This window comes from Myotis daubentonii, chromosome 2 (genome assembly GCF_963259705.1).
Source record: "Myotis daubentonii chromosome 2, mMyoDau2.1, whole genome shotgun sequence".
Lineage (NCBI taxonomy): Eukaryota > Metazoa > Chordata > Mammalia > Chiroptera > Vespertilionidae > Myotis > Myotis daubentonii.
The window spans coordinates 82,452,423-82,470,021 of record NC_081841.1 but is presented as its reverse complement, the minus strand read 5'-3'; the positions used below and the strand labels follow the sequence as shown (position 1 = coordinate 82,470,021).

General features: G+C 38.4%; 1 pseudogene; it reads right to left on the bottom strand.

The window, feature by feature from the left end:
• Positions 1–16,453: 16,453 nt before the first annotated feature.
• LOC132226203 (jun dimerization protein 2-like) lies at positions 16,454–17,152 on the bottom strand (annotated as a pseudogene).
• Positions 17,153–17,599: the final 447 nt, after the last annotated feature.

Below are 17,599 nucleotides of genomic sequence, written 5' to 3'. Positions count from 1 at the left end.
CAATGTCTTTTCCCGACTCCTGGCCTGTGCCCCTGGCCCACCATGCTGGGGAGTAGACTTGCAGTTTCTGCATGCCTGGCTCTGCTCTCAGAGTCATTCTTCCTTCATTTCCTCTTTTCTCTCTCTCTCTCTCTCTCTCTCTCTCTCTCTCTCTCTCTCTCTCTCTTTCTCTCTCTTTCAGTCCATGCTGGAATTATTTCTGTTGGTATACAATTCTCAAAAAACTTTTTGACCTTCTATGGAATCCTCAAGGGGTCAAGCCATCAAATAAGAGAGTCCTCTACCATTCTTCTTTTGGATAATCTTATCTCTATGTCTGGCTTCTGTTGAAATGGTTCATTGGATTTATGAGGGACATATGTTATATAACCTCTTTAGCAAAAGATTCCAGCCACACCCTGTTTCCAGGATAGCTGACAATTTTCTAAATCATCAAGTACTGATTTAGTGACCTATCCTATTACACAGGACCTCATTTTAAGTTAAATAATTTCATTTGTAACAATCTATTTATAAATTAGATCTGATAGGAGTTAAGACTCTAATATATCTTTTAGCAGGATACAATTATACCCATAACAAATATGTGTATTTTTTAAAGGAAGATTATAAAAATAACTTGGAAGAAAGTACACAAATACATTTGAAAATATAATATTTTATTATTTTTAATAATCAAAATTATAAATAATATATTTTACTACATAATAATTATACAATTCTGCATGTGGAAATAATTAATTAACCACATAATAGACTTTCATACCTAGGAAAATATTTAGAACTGACATTGCCAGAAAAGGAATAGAAATTTGATTATGTAAAAAAAAAATCTTCCTACCTGTCAATAAAAAAGATAAACTGTTAAAGAGGAAATGTACAAACATGAGCAGTGAATTCACAGTAGATGCTAAAAATCACTGGAAATCTAGAAATTGATATTTAATATGACTTAATTATACTCAGTAGATTGGTAAAAAATAAAAATTTAAATGTTAATATCCTATATACGAAAAGCCTAAAATGCTAAGTTTCTGACCATCCATTTGACCGTTCAACCAATTGCTAAGAGGCACACTGACCACAGGGGGCAGACACTTTGACCAGTACGTTAGCTTGTTGCTGGGGTCCAGCTGATGGGGACTGGCTGGACATGCCCTGGAGCCCTCCCACGGTCCCTCCCCGACCTTGATCGTGTACCCGTGGGGTCTCTCAGCCTGGCCTGTGCCTTCTCGCAATCCAGGACCCCTTGGCGGATGTCGGAGAGCCGGTTTCGGCCCAATCCTCGCAGGCCAGGCCAAGGGGCTTCACCAATGCATGAATCCATGCACCGGGCCTTTAGTATATACATAGGTGTATATATAAATGTACATATGTGTATATGCATACATGTATGTATCTTTAAATGTATACTAGTACATGGATGTGAGAGACATAAATTTTTCAACATTGCTAAGAGGAGTATAAACTGTTATAGTCACCTTAAAAATAATTTAAGAGGACCTTATAAAATTGTAATGGAGCTATCTCTTACTCACTTTTAAGTTCATACCTGTATCAGTTAGCTATTGCTATCATGATGCTGTAATAGGCACTCATAAACTCAGTGGTTCAAATCAACAATTATTTATTTTGAACCATCCTGAAACATGCTATTTAATAGTGTTAGAGCACAGGTAAACAAGTAGTAAACACTTGAGGCTATTTAAGGCTTAGGCTCAGAGCTGGCACGTTATCACTCCATCCATATGGTATTGACTGAAGCCAACCCCAAAGTCAAAGGGAGAAGTGCATTTATCCATTTGTTGGAAGAAATTACAAAGTTATACATCTAAAGGGCATGGAAACAGAGAGGAGTAACATAAATGAAGAATGTTAGCCAATAATTCCACTGATGAAGTGCTCTCTTGGTCACAATTATTCACAAACTTACACGTAAAACATGTCCACACCATCCCAAGAACCCTAATCTATTCATATCATCAAGCATATCATCAGGTCTGAAGTCCTAGATCTTGTGATCTGTATAAACAACAACTTTGGATTACTTCCTCATAATTCAAAGATTTATGAACTAAAAATAAAACATTTCCCCCTCCCATCATAATGGGAAAGGACATCCCAAATAAAACCTTGTATTAAGATAACTGGAGACACATAGCAATCACTTGTTTATTTGTTCCCAAGCATTTTGAAATGCAGCTGGTTAAATAATATCAGATTTTTCTATCTGTGGGGTAGGAAATACATGTGATTAGTCTGTGATTCTGCTTCCTGGGACTAATTTGTCATTATTCATCAATATTATTCAAGGTCCTAGAGCAGTGATGGCGAACCTTTTGAGCTCGGCGTGTCAGCATTTTGAAAAACCCTAACTTAACTCTGGTGCCTTGTCATATATAGAAATTTTTTTATATTTGCAACCATAGTAAAACAAAGACTTATATTTTTGATATTTATTTTATATATTTAAATGCCATTTAACAAAGAAAAATTAACCAAAAATATGAGTTTGTGTGTCAAATCTGACACTCATGTCATAGGTTCGCCATCACTGTCCTAGAGGCATCCTTCTTTAACATCATTTTCTCTGGTCAAATCTAGAGAGAATTGTAAAATATAATTTTTTGAGGGGGATGAGAAGATTTCCCATCCTTCCTCATTCCTGTAGAAAGTTGAGGAATAATAACTTTTTTTCATTTTGAACCATCTGTCTAGTTTAGCTGCACTTTAAAAAACATAGGTATCGCCCTAGTCAGTTTGGCTCAGTGGATAGAACATCGGCCTATGGACTGTAGGGTCCTGGGTTTGATTCTGCTCAAGGGCACATGCCCAGATTGTGGGCTCGATCCCCAGTAAGGGGCATGCAGGAGGCAGCGGATCAATGATTCCCTCTCATCATTGATGTTTCTATCTCTCTCTCCTACTCCCTTCCTCTCTAAAATCAATAAAAATATATAAAAGATATCCTATATAATAAAAGACTAATATGCAAATTGTCCCCTCAACCGGGAGTTTAACCAGGAGTTTGACCAGGGGTTGGGGGCAGCCCTCCAACCTTTGATTCTTCCGTTGGCCAGCCCTGCTCCTGATTGGTCCCCCCTGATTAGGGGCAGGGCCAGCCAGCCAACGTCCTATGTCCCCTCAACTTCATTGATTTTCTTTGTATTTGATTCCAGTTAATTCTCTTTGTCACAACGTATATGCATAATTCTTTTAGAGACATTAGTTTCCCTCTAGATTTAATCTTGTACAAGTAGTTTAGGCATAGCTTTCTTCAGCAAAAACATGTTCCAATGTCTTTTATAAGTCCTTTTTCCTAAATGAAAAGAACTATTGAATGTCATCTTAATTCTTTAAGAGATTTTATTGACTTGCCTCCCTTGCTCTTGATTCTGTCTGTGTCCCCAGGCCGTAACTTAATTTGAGAATCTCCTACTGACTGGAGAGATGGAAATAAGAGACAGTTTTAATTTACCATTGAGTTCTGGAAGCTCTACAGTACATCTGAATTTTGCTTGAAATCTGCTCAATTCTTTTCTGAACTTAGCAATTTCTTTTGGTGGCTTCTATGCAGCAAAAAGCTCAAACTGTCAACATTTGGCCTAGAAACATCTTGACACATGTTCAGTTGGTACCTTTTCTATTATTAAACTTTCCATCTGATCATTTCACCAAATTTTTAGTAATACATAATGTTTATTACTATAGCATAATTTAAAGAGCACTTCAATATATGCTAACTAAAAATATTTGAAAAATATCATATCCATTCTTGAATAAAACACTTAACAGACTAGGAATAAAAGAAAACACACTCACACACACCACTTATATGTTGATTTATATTAGATCTTTCTCACAGCAAAAACATTATGGTGCCATTCTGCAGCATTTTCCAATTGTATAAAAAAATCTTAAGAGCAAACAAAGGATGTTTTTGAAATACTCCCGGGTTTTCAAGATAAAATAAAATATGCTTGAATTATTTTAAGCCACCCTCTACTTGGAGGTATATAGGAAAATAGGGAATGTTAGTATAAAGTTTATAAATGCTGTGTCTAATAGTTGTACAGCTACTTTGACCAAAATCTAATTGTAAACTTTAATAATAATTGTATGAAGACTATGGGAATATAAATGTCATACTCATATTGTTAATAGTTATGCTTTGAAACAAGTGGTTCCTTGAATGTTGTAGAGCACAGAGCACTGGCAAATAACTGAACATCACTTGGAATATCCAAAGGAAATAATTTGGAGAATCTCCAGGCATTGTCGGGGTTGTGTCATTGTTGAGACCACAGGGTGGGACTTGCGGCATTTTCACACTCACTAACAGGTCAAAATCCAAATCTTCTTGAAGACCCTGACCAGTAAGACCATCACCCTGGAGGTGGAGCCCAGTGACACCATTGAAAATGTAAAGGCAAGACCCAGGATAAGGAAGGCATCCCCCCTGGCCAGCAGAGGCTCATCTTTGAAGGCAAACAGCTGGATGATGGCCGCACTCTTTCTAACTACAACATCCAGAAAGAGTCCACCCTACACCTGGCCCTCCATCTGAGGGCGGATGTCAATTCTTTAGTTTTGCATTCATTGTGCCCAGTGATGGTGCTACTCTGCATTCTAGCCATTTGTCCCAATTTAAGTTTAGAAATTACCAGTTCAGTAATAACTGAATCTGTTCAAAATGTAATAACAGTTTTGTTGCATGGTTTAAAAAAAGAAAGACAAAACAAAGAGAAGAATTTGACTTTCATAAGCACTAAAAGAAAATATACCTTCAAAACAGAAACGTTTATAATACATGTGACTCCATGTGTAGTTCAGGCACATTAAATGTATCTACTACAAATAATATTAGGTCATTCTGTGAAATTGGTTTACTTAAAGGATCTTTTTTTTAAACACTTACAGACAGTAATTGTTCAAAAAACTTACTGAATTATTACACTCTGTGGATAAGGAGAAATTTCATTTTAAGGTTAAAACATTTTTAGAAACACAATTTTCCCTTTTAATTACGCAATCCCTTTTTTACATTGTATATAATTATAGAATATTTTGTAAACAAATATGATCAAAGCTTATAGATGATTATTGATTCATGAATACCTTTTACACATTTGCTGAGTTTATATCCCTTGTACTTAAAAGCAAGAGCCATTATCTCTAATTAGCTAATGTCCTATTAAGCTCTGCCAATAGAGGGCTCTAAAGAAGATGAGAGAAAAAAAGAAAACATTCTCTTCCCCAATTGCTTATTTTTCCTGCCAGCAAAACCACATAAGAGCCCTTTAGCAGACAATGGCAGTTGCTTCAAGTTTTCAGCCTTTGTTTTTATAGCACTCCCAGAATGAGGCCTATCATACTCTTTTTTAAAAACTCAACAATAAGAAAATAACCTGATTTTAAAAATGGACAAAAAGATATGAACAGAAAACTCACCAAAGAAGAATGCGGATTGTGAAGACATGTTCAACATCATGCATTATTGTAATTAAAGAATTCCAATTAAAACAACAATGAGATACCACTACACAACTATTAGAATGGGTAAAAACCCAAATACTGGCACCACCAACTGCTGACCAGGATGTGGAGGAAGAGTAAAACGGAATTTTTGGACTGGAACACGTTGTATTCCCCTGGGCAGACTGGTTTCCGGGCTCTTGTCCGGTGGGGTCAAAGAATGAATCCATGGAGAGAAGCTGGAATAGCAAAGGTGGAAATTTATTGAAGAACAAGTATAGATTCCAACATGGGGAAGGGGAAAGAATTTCACAGCACAGACTCCCATGTGGGAAGCGGGGAGAGTCCCACTGAGTTCCTTTTCCCTATGGTTTATAAAGGCTGAAGATCTTGGTGCCTTAATATCCCCTCTAATTGGTAACTATTTCCTTGGACTGATTAGTATAGTAACTTCTGAGCTCATGGGACATGTGAGGTTCCCCCTCCCTTCCTTCTTATTGTTTTCCTGTTCCCTTTGGGCTTTCTTCTTCTCCTTCTGGATGAAGGGCTTCCTTCTCTTTATTTTGTAAATATAGACCTTTTGCTGTTCCCAGCTCCCTCATTCTATGGAGATGTACCTGTTGCAGCTTTTCAGCTTCCCCCATTCTATGGAAATATACCTTCTGCTGCTCTGCAGCCCTGTGCTTCTTCCATGGTCCTCTTAATTTCTAAAATTTCCTAAACCTGTCTTTTTTATGCCCCCCCTCGTCCCCAATTCCTTTTTCAACAGGAACTTTCATTCGTTGCTGGCATAAAAGCAAATAGTACAGCCACTTCGGAAGACATTTTGGAACTTTCTTATAAAGCTGCACTTAATGGGTTTACCATATAAACCAGCAATTGTGATCCTAAGTATTTACACAAGTGAGTTGAAAACTTATGTCTACACAAAAGCATGTACACAGATGTTTATAGAAGCTTTATTCATAATTTCCTCACCTTGAAAACAACCAAATATTCTTCAAAAGGTATAAGTTTTCTCTCTTGGCCATGACCAGCATGGCTAGAGAGTAGACAAGTCCTGGTAGGGGCAGCTGGGGATTGAGAAAAGGAAAAAAGGAGACAGACACAAAGACTTTAAGTAAAGCTGGGGCCAGGTGGGACACTGTCCTTGGCTCGACAGACAATGACCCAGAGCTAGTGCAGCGTGTTTATTATATATAGCACAATACCAAGAAGTTTTATTAGAGTTTAAGACAAAGGAAATTATGTGAAATCATGGTTAAAGATCAAGCTGAAATTCTTCATTCTTGAGGCTTCTTTGTAATTGTCACTCCTGGCTGAGCCTGGATCATTGTGTCCATTCAGGGCACCTGGCTGAGCTTAGATAATGAAACCCACCCCCTGGCACCTGAGCTAAAGGTCAGGCTGACAACATACCTGCCTCTGGCAAGATATGTTTCCAGGACATGGCTGCTGAGGCCACTGGACTCAGCTGACAATCAGCTCATACACCTTCCCAGGCGCTCTCTACAAAAAGGTAAATTGATAGCTCTAACTGGTTTGGCTCAGTGGATAGAGCATTGGCCTATGGACTGAAGGGTCTCAGGTTCGATTCCGGTCAAGGGCATGTACCTTGGTTGCAGGCTCCATCCCCTGTAGAGGGTGTGCAGGAGGCAGTAGATTGATGATTCTCTCTCATTAAAACAGGAATTTTAAGGGTGAAAAAGATAGGTTTAGGAGATTTTGGATATTGAGGGGACCATGGAGGAAGCACAGGGCTGCAGAGCAGCAGACGGTATATTTTCATAGAATAGGAGAGCCAAAAAGTTGCAACAGGTACATTTCCATAGAATGATGGAGCTAAGGGCAGTAAGAGGTCTATATTTACAAAATAAAGGGAAGGAATCCCCTCATTCAAAGGGAGGAGAAGAAGAAAGCCCAAAGGGGATAGGAAAACAAAAAGGGGGGGCAGAAACCTCACATGTCCCATGTGAGGTTTGATCCTTGAGCTCAAAAGTTACTATAGTAACCAGTCAAAGAGAATAGTGACCAATCAGAGGGGACATCAAGGCACAAAGTTCTGCAGCCTTTATAAACTGTGGAAACAGGAAGTCGGTGGGACTCTTTCCCTCTCCCCGCATGGGAGTCTGTGCTGTAAGATTCTTTCCCCTCCCCATGTGGGAGTCTGTACTGGTTCTTCAATAAATCTCCACCTTTGCTATACCATCTTCCATCTATGGATTCATCCTTTGACTCTGAGGGACAAAGAATCCAGGGAACCATCCTGCCCAGGGGAACTCCACGTGTTCCAGTCCCAAAATCCTGCTTCATCATTGATGTTTTTATTTCTCTCTCTTGAAAAAAAAGGTGAATTGATAAACTTCTGTACATTCATACAATGGAATGCTGATTCGCTGATAGGAAATGAGTTTTCAAGCCACAAAAAGAACTTTAAATGCATATGACTTAGTTAAAGAAACCAATTTGAAAGGGAATACATTATGTGATGTAACTATATGGCATTGTGGAATGTCAAAATTAGAGTGAAAATATCAGTAATTATAAGATGCTTGATTAAGAGGGGAAGGGATGAATACTAGTAAATAGAGCATAGGAGATTTTTAGAGCATTGAAAATAATTCTATATGATACTGTAATGGTGGATATATGACATTATGCAGCTGTCAAAATCCATAGACCTATATAACAGAAAGAGAGAATTCTGATATAAACTATGGACTCAACTGAATAATAATGCATCAATGTTGTTTCATCAGTTGTAAAAAATATACCACACTAATGAAAGGTGCTAATTGTAGAAGACCTGGTGTGCAGGAGAAGAGGGGCTTTATGACAACTCCCTTTAATTTCTGCTCAAGTTTTCTGCAAAACCTAAAACCTCTATAAAAAATTCTATTAATTTTTGTATTCATTTATATTTTAATAGATTTTATTGATTTCAGAGAGAGGAAGAGAGAGAGAGAGAGAGAGAGAGAGAGAGAGAGAGAGAGAGAGAGAAAAGCATGAATGTGAGAGAGAAACATGTGCCCATACTGGGGATGGAATTTACAACCTTGGGTACATGCCCTGACCAGAATAGATCCTGCAACCTTTAGGTCAGCAGTTCTCAACCTGTGGGTCGTGATCCCTTTGGGGGTCGAACGAGCCTTTCGCAGGGGTCGCCTAAGACCATCGGAAAACACATATATAATTACATATTGTTTTTGTGATTAATCACTGTGCTTTAATTATGTTCAATTTGTAACAATGAAAATACATCCTGCATATCAGATATTTACATTACGATTCATAACAGTAGCAAAATTACAGTTATGAAGTAACAACAAAAATAATTTTATGGATGAGGGTCACCACAACATGAGGAACTGTATTAAAGGGTCGCAGCATTAGGAAGGTTGAGAACCACTGCTTTAGGTGAATGGGATGACACTCCAACCAACTGAGCCACACTGGCCAAGGCTATTAATTTTATTTTTAAAAAGATAATTATATTTTTTCTACTACTTGAATTTCAAAGGTTGCTTTTGTAATGGGACAATCAAAGGGTCCGGGCTGCTTTTCACTACTTCAGCCAATTAAGCAGAGATAGGGTTGGAATCACTATACGAACGTTTATTCCAATAATGCTGTAGTATGAGAGAGCAGTAGGTCATCCACAAAAATCTGCTTTGCCTTTCCCATAAGCCAGCTGCTTATTGGGTAGAAAGACAAACATTACATGGGAAAGTAGGAATTACAGGTATGGGAGAGTAGGCATGGGATAATCATTACAGGTTACAAGTCATAGGGCCCGGAGGTGGGGTGTCGCAGAGGGCAGACACCTTCGAGTGCCCCAGGTCCAGATTACAAGTAATAGGGGCTGGAGGTTGGAAACAGCAGGTGACTCCAGGACTAGGTTGTTTCACCCATGAGGTTGTAAATCTTCCCATGGTGATAGGCAGTTGTCGGAAGGAGGCTGGCCTTCATTCCATGTTAAGCTCCCATGTCCCAGGGCGCACAACTCTGGGCAAAGTTAGAATGTGTTTTCTAATCAGGACAGAACCATCATGGTTAACAGAGCATGATTAATATTTATTATAATTATAGCTGGTCCCCAATATTCTGTTTCTGCTCCTATACTATGTCTTGTATTTTGAACTAATTAAGCCTCTCTTTTCTTTTTTTGTTTGTTTGTTACACTTAATGATATATTAATGTCTGTGATTATGTGTGTGTTTGATATACAGCAAATTCTGTTGTTTTGTATAAGTAAACTTTCAATTTGAGTGTTGATGACAGGTTACAGAGAAAGTTTCATATGTGTGTATTTAATTCAAAAGATAATGCTGTTGTACCATAATCAGAAAAATTTCTTTTGTGTGTTGGTGGTAGATTACAAAGAATATCCCCCCTCACCTTGCAAATAAGATAAAATAATCTATGAACATTCTATGGATAAAACATTTACTTATGACTAAAATATTTTTAGTTTCCTCATGCTGCCATAACAAATTACCACGAATTGGGTGGCCTAAAACAGCTATATATCCTCACATTTCTAGCAGCTCCCTGTCTGAAATTAAGATATCTCCAGGGTGATGATTCCTCTGAAGGCTCTGGGGAAGAATCTTTTTTTGACTCTTCCTAGCTTCTATTTGTTGCCCTTAACCCTTGGCTTATAGCCACATCAGTTCAATCTCTGCCTCTGTTGGCAAATGACCTTCTCCCTGTGTCCCAGTGTCTGAATCTCTCTTCCTTTTCTTATAGACACCAGACATTGGATTGAAGTCTCACTCTAATTCCCTATGACCTCATCTTAACTAATTATATATGCAAATATTGTATTTTCAAATACTTTTACATCTGAGGTTTCAGGTGGACATAATTTTTTTGGGGGGGTGGGGGGCACTGCATTTTTCAACCCAGTACAGTGCCCTCTTGGTGATGTAACTTGCTTATTTAGTACTGGCTTCTCACTGATCTAGGTAATATGCCTTTTCAACTGATACCATTATGTTTTCTAAGGTTTGACTTATACTAATTTAAATCGAGGACTATTCAAGATAGGCAATAATTTATATACAGTGGTGAAGGGGTAACTTTTAACTGGCTCTTAATTTGTTTTTTTTTCCTAATGCTGAAAGCTACTTGTGTTTGTCAGTAAAAAAAAAACAAGTTCATATTAACTGGTTTATAAAAATTGAACATCATGTAAAGGCTACTTTTGACTATGAGAATTTTTTTCTTATAATGAATTCCAAACTTCTTAAATGACTTGATGTCAAGTATTTTAAGAAGTTTACATGTGGTATTTTAATCCAACTTAACTTTTTTTTTTCTATAGTCTGTGCTAGGGGACCTATAAACATTTTCATGTTTGTATGTTAGTTTAATAAAACTAGCATTTTAAGTTCAAATAATAAAGATGCAATGGCATGAAATAAGATAAGATTTCCGTAGAGATTGATTTAATTTATTATATGATGAGAGTAAACACAGAATCTATTTATAGAGAATAAATGTCCATTATGTATGTTAATGGTTTCATAGATCTCATTCGTATAAATTTGTTCAACAATATAGTTCATTGTATTTTCACTGACTTCTTTTAAGAACTTAGATTTGCAGTTGCCAGAATATTTTTAAATAGAAAAGAAATACCTCTGAAGTTTTACATTATTTGAAAATATATTTCCCTATATAAATAGCTCTGTATCATATTAGGCAAAAAACTTAGTCAATTAAAATAACAGTAAATAAAATTCAAAATCATGTTATATTCATGTTATTTCTACCTTTGAAGTTTATTTCTAAAGATCCTGGAAAGTAGCATCTCTTTTCTGATGATGAGATTTGCAAATGTTAAAAATAAAAATTATCCTGAGATTTATGCTACTCTAAAATTTTCTCTATCTTGGCTACCAGTATTTACTCCCTGATGTAATTTTCTATAAAATGTGCATTAGTTCTTCTTCTCCAAGAAGCAGATGCCCAAGTGAGGTCAGATATGCAAAGGATATATTGAGGAAAGTGATTATGAAGAATAAAGAAAAATAAGCAGGAGAAATCTCAGACCATAATGCACATCTGGCATATGAAGGAGAGTGGGAAGGAAAGAGGATTCAATAGGAAGAGTTTCAGATGACAGGGATGTTCTCAGAAAATGTTGGCCTGGGAAATGGTGAGTTCATGATTCAAAGTCACCTGTCAGAGGAGTCCTGCTTCCCCTAGGAGTGGTCCAGCACCGCTCTCCTGCCCCACTCAGCAGTTAGCTGGGAACAGGCCTGGAGAAGGATGGCTTTGACACATATGTGATGGTGGATCTAGAGGAGGAGCAGCTGAAACTGCTTGTCACCTATGTAATCCCAAAGCTAATCAATTCCCAAAATATATTACAGAGGAGTACTTCCTCTCCCACCCCAAAGAGTAGAATCAGTCTGATTCCTCTGAAATGATATTTTAACTGCCTGCCTTTGGTAATGAATTTGAAGAGTATGTGTTGCTTCTTTATTTCATAGGTTGACATTTTTTACATATAAAGTACTGAACTCCCCAGATTTCTGGAAAGAATTCAAACAATCTCGGAATACTTAAGATTTATCTTTATTATTATTTGAACTTAGGGGTCAACTCTTTTCTTTCTTCCTCCTATGCTAATCCTTGTATTTCCATCTTCCTGAACGTCTGCTTAGCTCCAGAGTTCTTTATTTAATTCTAGTAAATATGCATAGATTAATTGGGCATGGGAAATTATTATAAGATAAGATGCCTTCTGTTTCTTCTATATTTAAGCATTATAGAATACTTCTACATCAAAACACTAACACCTTAAAAAATGATTGTATAAATAAAATACATACAACTTTCTTCAGTTTAATAGTAAATTTTTTCTCAAATAACTAATCTTTGTTATAATGTAAATTATTGTATTGATATTTAAAGATTACTGTATTTCATACAGCACTTTTCATTAAATTTTAATTACCATAAGATTATTTTATGAAATGCTCAAAAGGAGGAAGAAGTAAGATTAATTTCATAAACTTTTACACTAAAAATAATTAAGTATGTAACTTTCAATATGAAATACTTTTCTTTTTTCCTAATTTGGAAACATGACTGAAGTGCAATTTATTTATAGTAGAATAATTTCTAACTATCAGTGGAAATTTTCTCACATTCAGTAAAACAATAGTTTTAATTAATTTGCAACAAATTTTGTACTAGGCTGAATATGCATACTTTTCTATCCAGTAAAAATTAGATATCTTCAACTTAGAAAATATTTTATCTAAAGCTAAAAGACAATATTGTTTTTATACTTGTAAAATTTTTAATCTTTTTTCCATATTTTAGATGAATATTCATAATCTTTTTACAAGTCTGTCTGTATTCCAATCAGTTCAATCAACATTTTTCCATTATTATCTCTTCTTTTTTTTTTTTAGATATATTTTTATTGATTTTAGAGAGGAAGGGAGAGGGAGAGAGAGATAGAAACATCAATTATGAGAGAGAATCATTGATCTGCTGCCTCCTGCATGCCCCTACCCACAACCCTGGCACGTGCCCTGACTGAGAATCAAACCGTGACCTCATGGTTCAGAGGTCTATGCTCAAACACTGAACCACACTGACTGGGCATTATTATCGCTTCTTGATGCTGCATTGGCTCTTCACAAGTTTCTAAATTCAAATCCTAGCGTTAACAGCTAATAGCTATGTAAAATGTAATTTTTTTTGGTATTTTTGTAGATATTAGTTGTGATAATATCTATGTATGTTTGTATGACAAAGACTATTAAATCTACTCCCAAATTTATTTCCTATTGAGTTAGAATAAGATTACATTTAATTTTAGCATAAAAAAAACTCAAATTTCCTTTGCAACTAGTTATGGCTAATTGAGTATAATCTGTCTATTGTGGTGTAGAGAAACAAATGTGTATAAAATTTAGAATTGTTTCTTTTAGGTATACCTAGTGTCTTTTCTTTCTGATTGACTAAAATGTTGATGTTAAGGCTATAGCATTGAGCTTGACCTTGGGGAATTTGGAGAATATGAGGTTTGCAGAGTGGAGCAAAAAAGATAGAAAATTATATCCTGGAGGAAGTTGTGGAGCATAGCTTAAATACTAGCTTGGAATTTATTTTTTTCTCCCAATAAATAGTAGTGAATGAAAAGCAAATATATTTTATTCTCACATTTTCTTCATCTTCTGTTTGCCTATCTGTCTTAATTATCTTTATCAGAATTAATATAGATTAAAGGTATAGACTTTGAACCAGACTCCTAATATTGAGCTCTGCTTATAACATTTACTAGCTATGTAAACTTGGGCAAAATATTTTATCTATTTGTCTCAATTTCCCTTTGGAAAAATAGAGATGAAAATGATAGCTTTTCATTGGGCTTATGTAAACACTTAAAATGTTGCTTTGCACTTATTAATTGACTTCATCTTTCTTCTTCTTCTTCTTCTTCTTCTTCTTCTTCTTCTTCTTCTTCTTCTTCTTCTTCTCCTTCTTCTTGTTATTATTATTATTATTCAGCAGTCCTTTTCCAAATATCTTGGTATAAAAAATGAAGGCAATTCATATATGAAGAAGGCAATTCAAATATACATAAAATAAATTTTACTAATTTTCATTAACTATTTTGGACATTTCTAGTTATTTAATCATTCAGGAACACTTATGAAAAACTTAATATATAATACATTTATTAACATATAATGAAATTAGAAAAATAATTACCTTATACTATTATGTACTTTGAGTTTTGTAAAGAAAATAAGGTTTTTTTATTAGTATGTTCTAAATTTTTTGCAATGAACTTATAATAAATGTAACAAAACATTACAGGATTATAATTATGTTTTTAAATTAATTTTTATTTAACTACATAGGCATTCATGTTTTGAATAGGTTCTTAAATTACTTTCAGGTTGTTTTTGCCTTAATACATTTTGGCCAGGAATAAGCTAATAAGTTACATATTAATATTTAAAAATAAAATAGCTTTGGAAATGATAAAGTGGTAATATTCTGCATTTTTTTTTTAAATGTAGGGCCCTAGCCAGTTTGGCTCAGTGGATAGAGTGTCAGCCTATGGATTAAAGGGTCCCAGGTTACATTCCAGTCAAGGGCATGTACCTGGCTTACAAACTGGATCGCTGGCCCTGGTCAGGGCTCGTGTGGGAGGCAACCAATCAATGTGTCTCTCTCACATCGATGTTTCTCTCTTTGTCTCTCCCTCTCCCTTCACTCTCTCTAAAAATCAATGGAAAAACATCCATAAGTGAGGATTAGCAAAAGAAAAAAGGATCTGAAAATAAATTAAAAAAAGTAGAACTTCTTATTTAACCTAATCATAACCTATTTGGTTCTCTTGTTTGTTTGATGAGTCACAAAGCACAATTCTATTAGAGATGTTACTTCTTTACTCTTTCCTTTAAGAACATACTGCTTATCACACATCTCATCTCAACAGACCTATTCTGGCAAGCCATCATGAGATGTTTCCTTGTTTTTGTTTTAATTTATGTATTAGACCTTCAAAAGATAGGCACACTTGTTTTTATTTTTTTAAAAAATATTTTTATTGATCTCAAAGAGAAAGGAGAGGGAAAGAGAGATAGAAACATCAATGATGAGAGAGAATCATTGATCAGCTGCCTCCTGAATGCCCTCCACTGGGGATCGAACCTACAACCCAGGCATGTGCCCCCGACCTGACTCGATCCCAGGACCCCTCAATCCACAGGCCAATGCTCTACCCACTGAGCAAACCAGCTAGGTAACTTGTTTTTATTTTTATAACTAGAGGCTCAGTGCATGAAAATCCATGCACTTGGTGGGGGGGCAGGGTCTCTCAGCCCGGCCTGTACCCTCTGACAATCAGGTCCCCTCGGATAGGTTCCCTAGGCCTGGCCTGAGATCAGGGCCTTTCAGGGCTTTCCTTCCCCCAGCTGCTGGCAGCTGGCCCCACCCCTTACCCCTGCCACTGCTTGCCATCTGTGCAGCACTGCTACCCCATCCCCTGCCACCGGCCACCTCCCTCTATAGGTGACAGGCATGGGGTGTGATTGCTTGACTGGCCTGGGCCTCCCTCTGTGGGGCGATCAATGGCGGGGCCCTCAGATCAATCACCTGGCAGAGGGAGGCCCCACCCACCTGCTGCAGCAACACTGGCTGGGTAGTCTGGGCCTACCCCCCCCCTTTTTTTTTTAAGTAAGAGTAATGTTTACTGAGTGATACAGAACTGAGTACTAGGACAGGTTAACCAGGATGGAAATGCACCACACCCCCACCCCTGCCACCCCCAACATCCAGAGACTACAGTACTTAGAAGTTACACACAACAGCCATAACTGCTGAATATCTGTTCATAACAAAAAACCATAGCATATTTATACTATATCACATCGAGTGATTATAGAAATCCATTTATATATTGCTTGTATAAAATCTTTTTTCTGTAAAAAATATTTTAAAAAGAAGATATAAAAACCATGTGCAGTTGAACGCCCTGCCAGGACAACCAATCTGTAAACATTCAGTGAGTATGTGCTTTGGAAAGGTTCCCGTGCCTCATGCCCATAGCAACTCCAGCAGTGCCGGTGAGGGTGCGCCCTGGCTGCCACTCCGGACAGGACTGAGCTGGACCACGGTGGGTGGTACAGCAGGGCCTGGCACTGTGTCCTTCTCCACTCTTGCATCAGGATCAGGGTCAGGGTCAGGGCTGGGGGCAGGCAGATTTTGGTTTCACTCTGAGTTCCATAATCAGCCTAATTTTGTTTGTAACTCATGGCTTTTCCTGGCTGCTTGGAGGTCCTTTGGTGGGTACCCTGGCGGAGAGGCCAGAGAAGTGCCCACAGCTGCCTGTTTGGGCTCCTCTCTGGCCCAGAGCCTCTGTACTGCCTCCTGCAAGCCTGATCCGGGGCAAAACGAGGTCCCCTCAGGAATGCTTTGGTCTCAGTGCTTGGTCCTGGGTTTCATCAGCCTGGGTTTCTTCCCCTGGTGAGGCTGATCTGAGTTTCACAAAAAAGCCTGTCCAATGCTGGCTGTGCTGAGCCTCATTGAAGAGTTTTTCATGCAGCAAGGAAGAGCCTTCTGGGACCCTCCTCCTCCTCCCTCTCCTCATGTCCTCCTCCTCCTCTTCCTCCTTCCAGCCCATGGTCACTTCTTTTCCAGCTGCTCCAGCAGTGGGTTGCCTTCTGAGTCGGGGTCTTAACGCTGTCAGTCCTGACAATGCAGGTGGGGCAATGCCGGTTGAACATCAGGATGAGCTGTTGCCGCTCCGGCTTCAGCTCCTCTATCTGGGTTTTCAAGCTCCGCATTCATGAGCTCCAGCCACTCATATTCCCGCTGCAGAAACTGTGTCTGCTCCTTCTTCTTGCTCCAGCATGGGGCTGCCACCACTTTGTTCTTTTCCCCCGCTCCTCTTCCTCATCTAGCTCACTTTTCACAGGTTGAGGCCTCTTGCCCAGTTTCACCTCCAGGAAGTGCAAAGGGGCGATCATGGCCCCAATGTTGTGAATGTCAGCGTATTTCAGCTCCTCTGCAGTCAGGGCTGAGCTGGGGTGTACGGTCAGGGGGCCCAGCCCTGGCAGAGAGGCCCCAGTCATGGAAGGGTCCAGGGTCTGCCCAGGTATCATAGCAGGAGGAGTGGCACTCCAGCCCTGCAGAAGCCAGGGGTGGAGGCGGGGACCCCGGGGCCTGGGCCAGGCTGCAGGTGCTGTGCCTGCTCAGGAGCCACCATGGTGCCAACCCCACCCTGCAGCGTCCACCTCTACCAGCACCTCTTGTCGCAGCCACGGAGCATCCCTCTTGCAGGCTGTGGTGAATGGCCTGGGTCTTCCTCTTTGAGGCGATGGATCTTGGGGCTCTGCCTGCCTGTCTCATTGCCCCTAACCACTCTGCCTGCCTAACTGCTCACGCCTAACCACTCTGTCCGTCTGCCTGACTGATTGCCTGGTTACCCCTAACCACTCCCCTGCCTGATCACCCCTAACCACTTGCTGGGGGGCGGGGCCAGACCAGGCAAGGGACTGTGGTGATTCTGGTCTCTGGTGTTCTGGTCGTTCTGCCATTTTGGTAGCTGGGCTTTTATTGTATAGGATAGATTATCTTTAAGGTA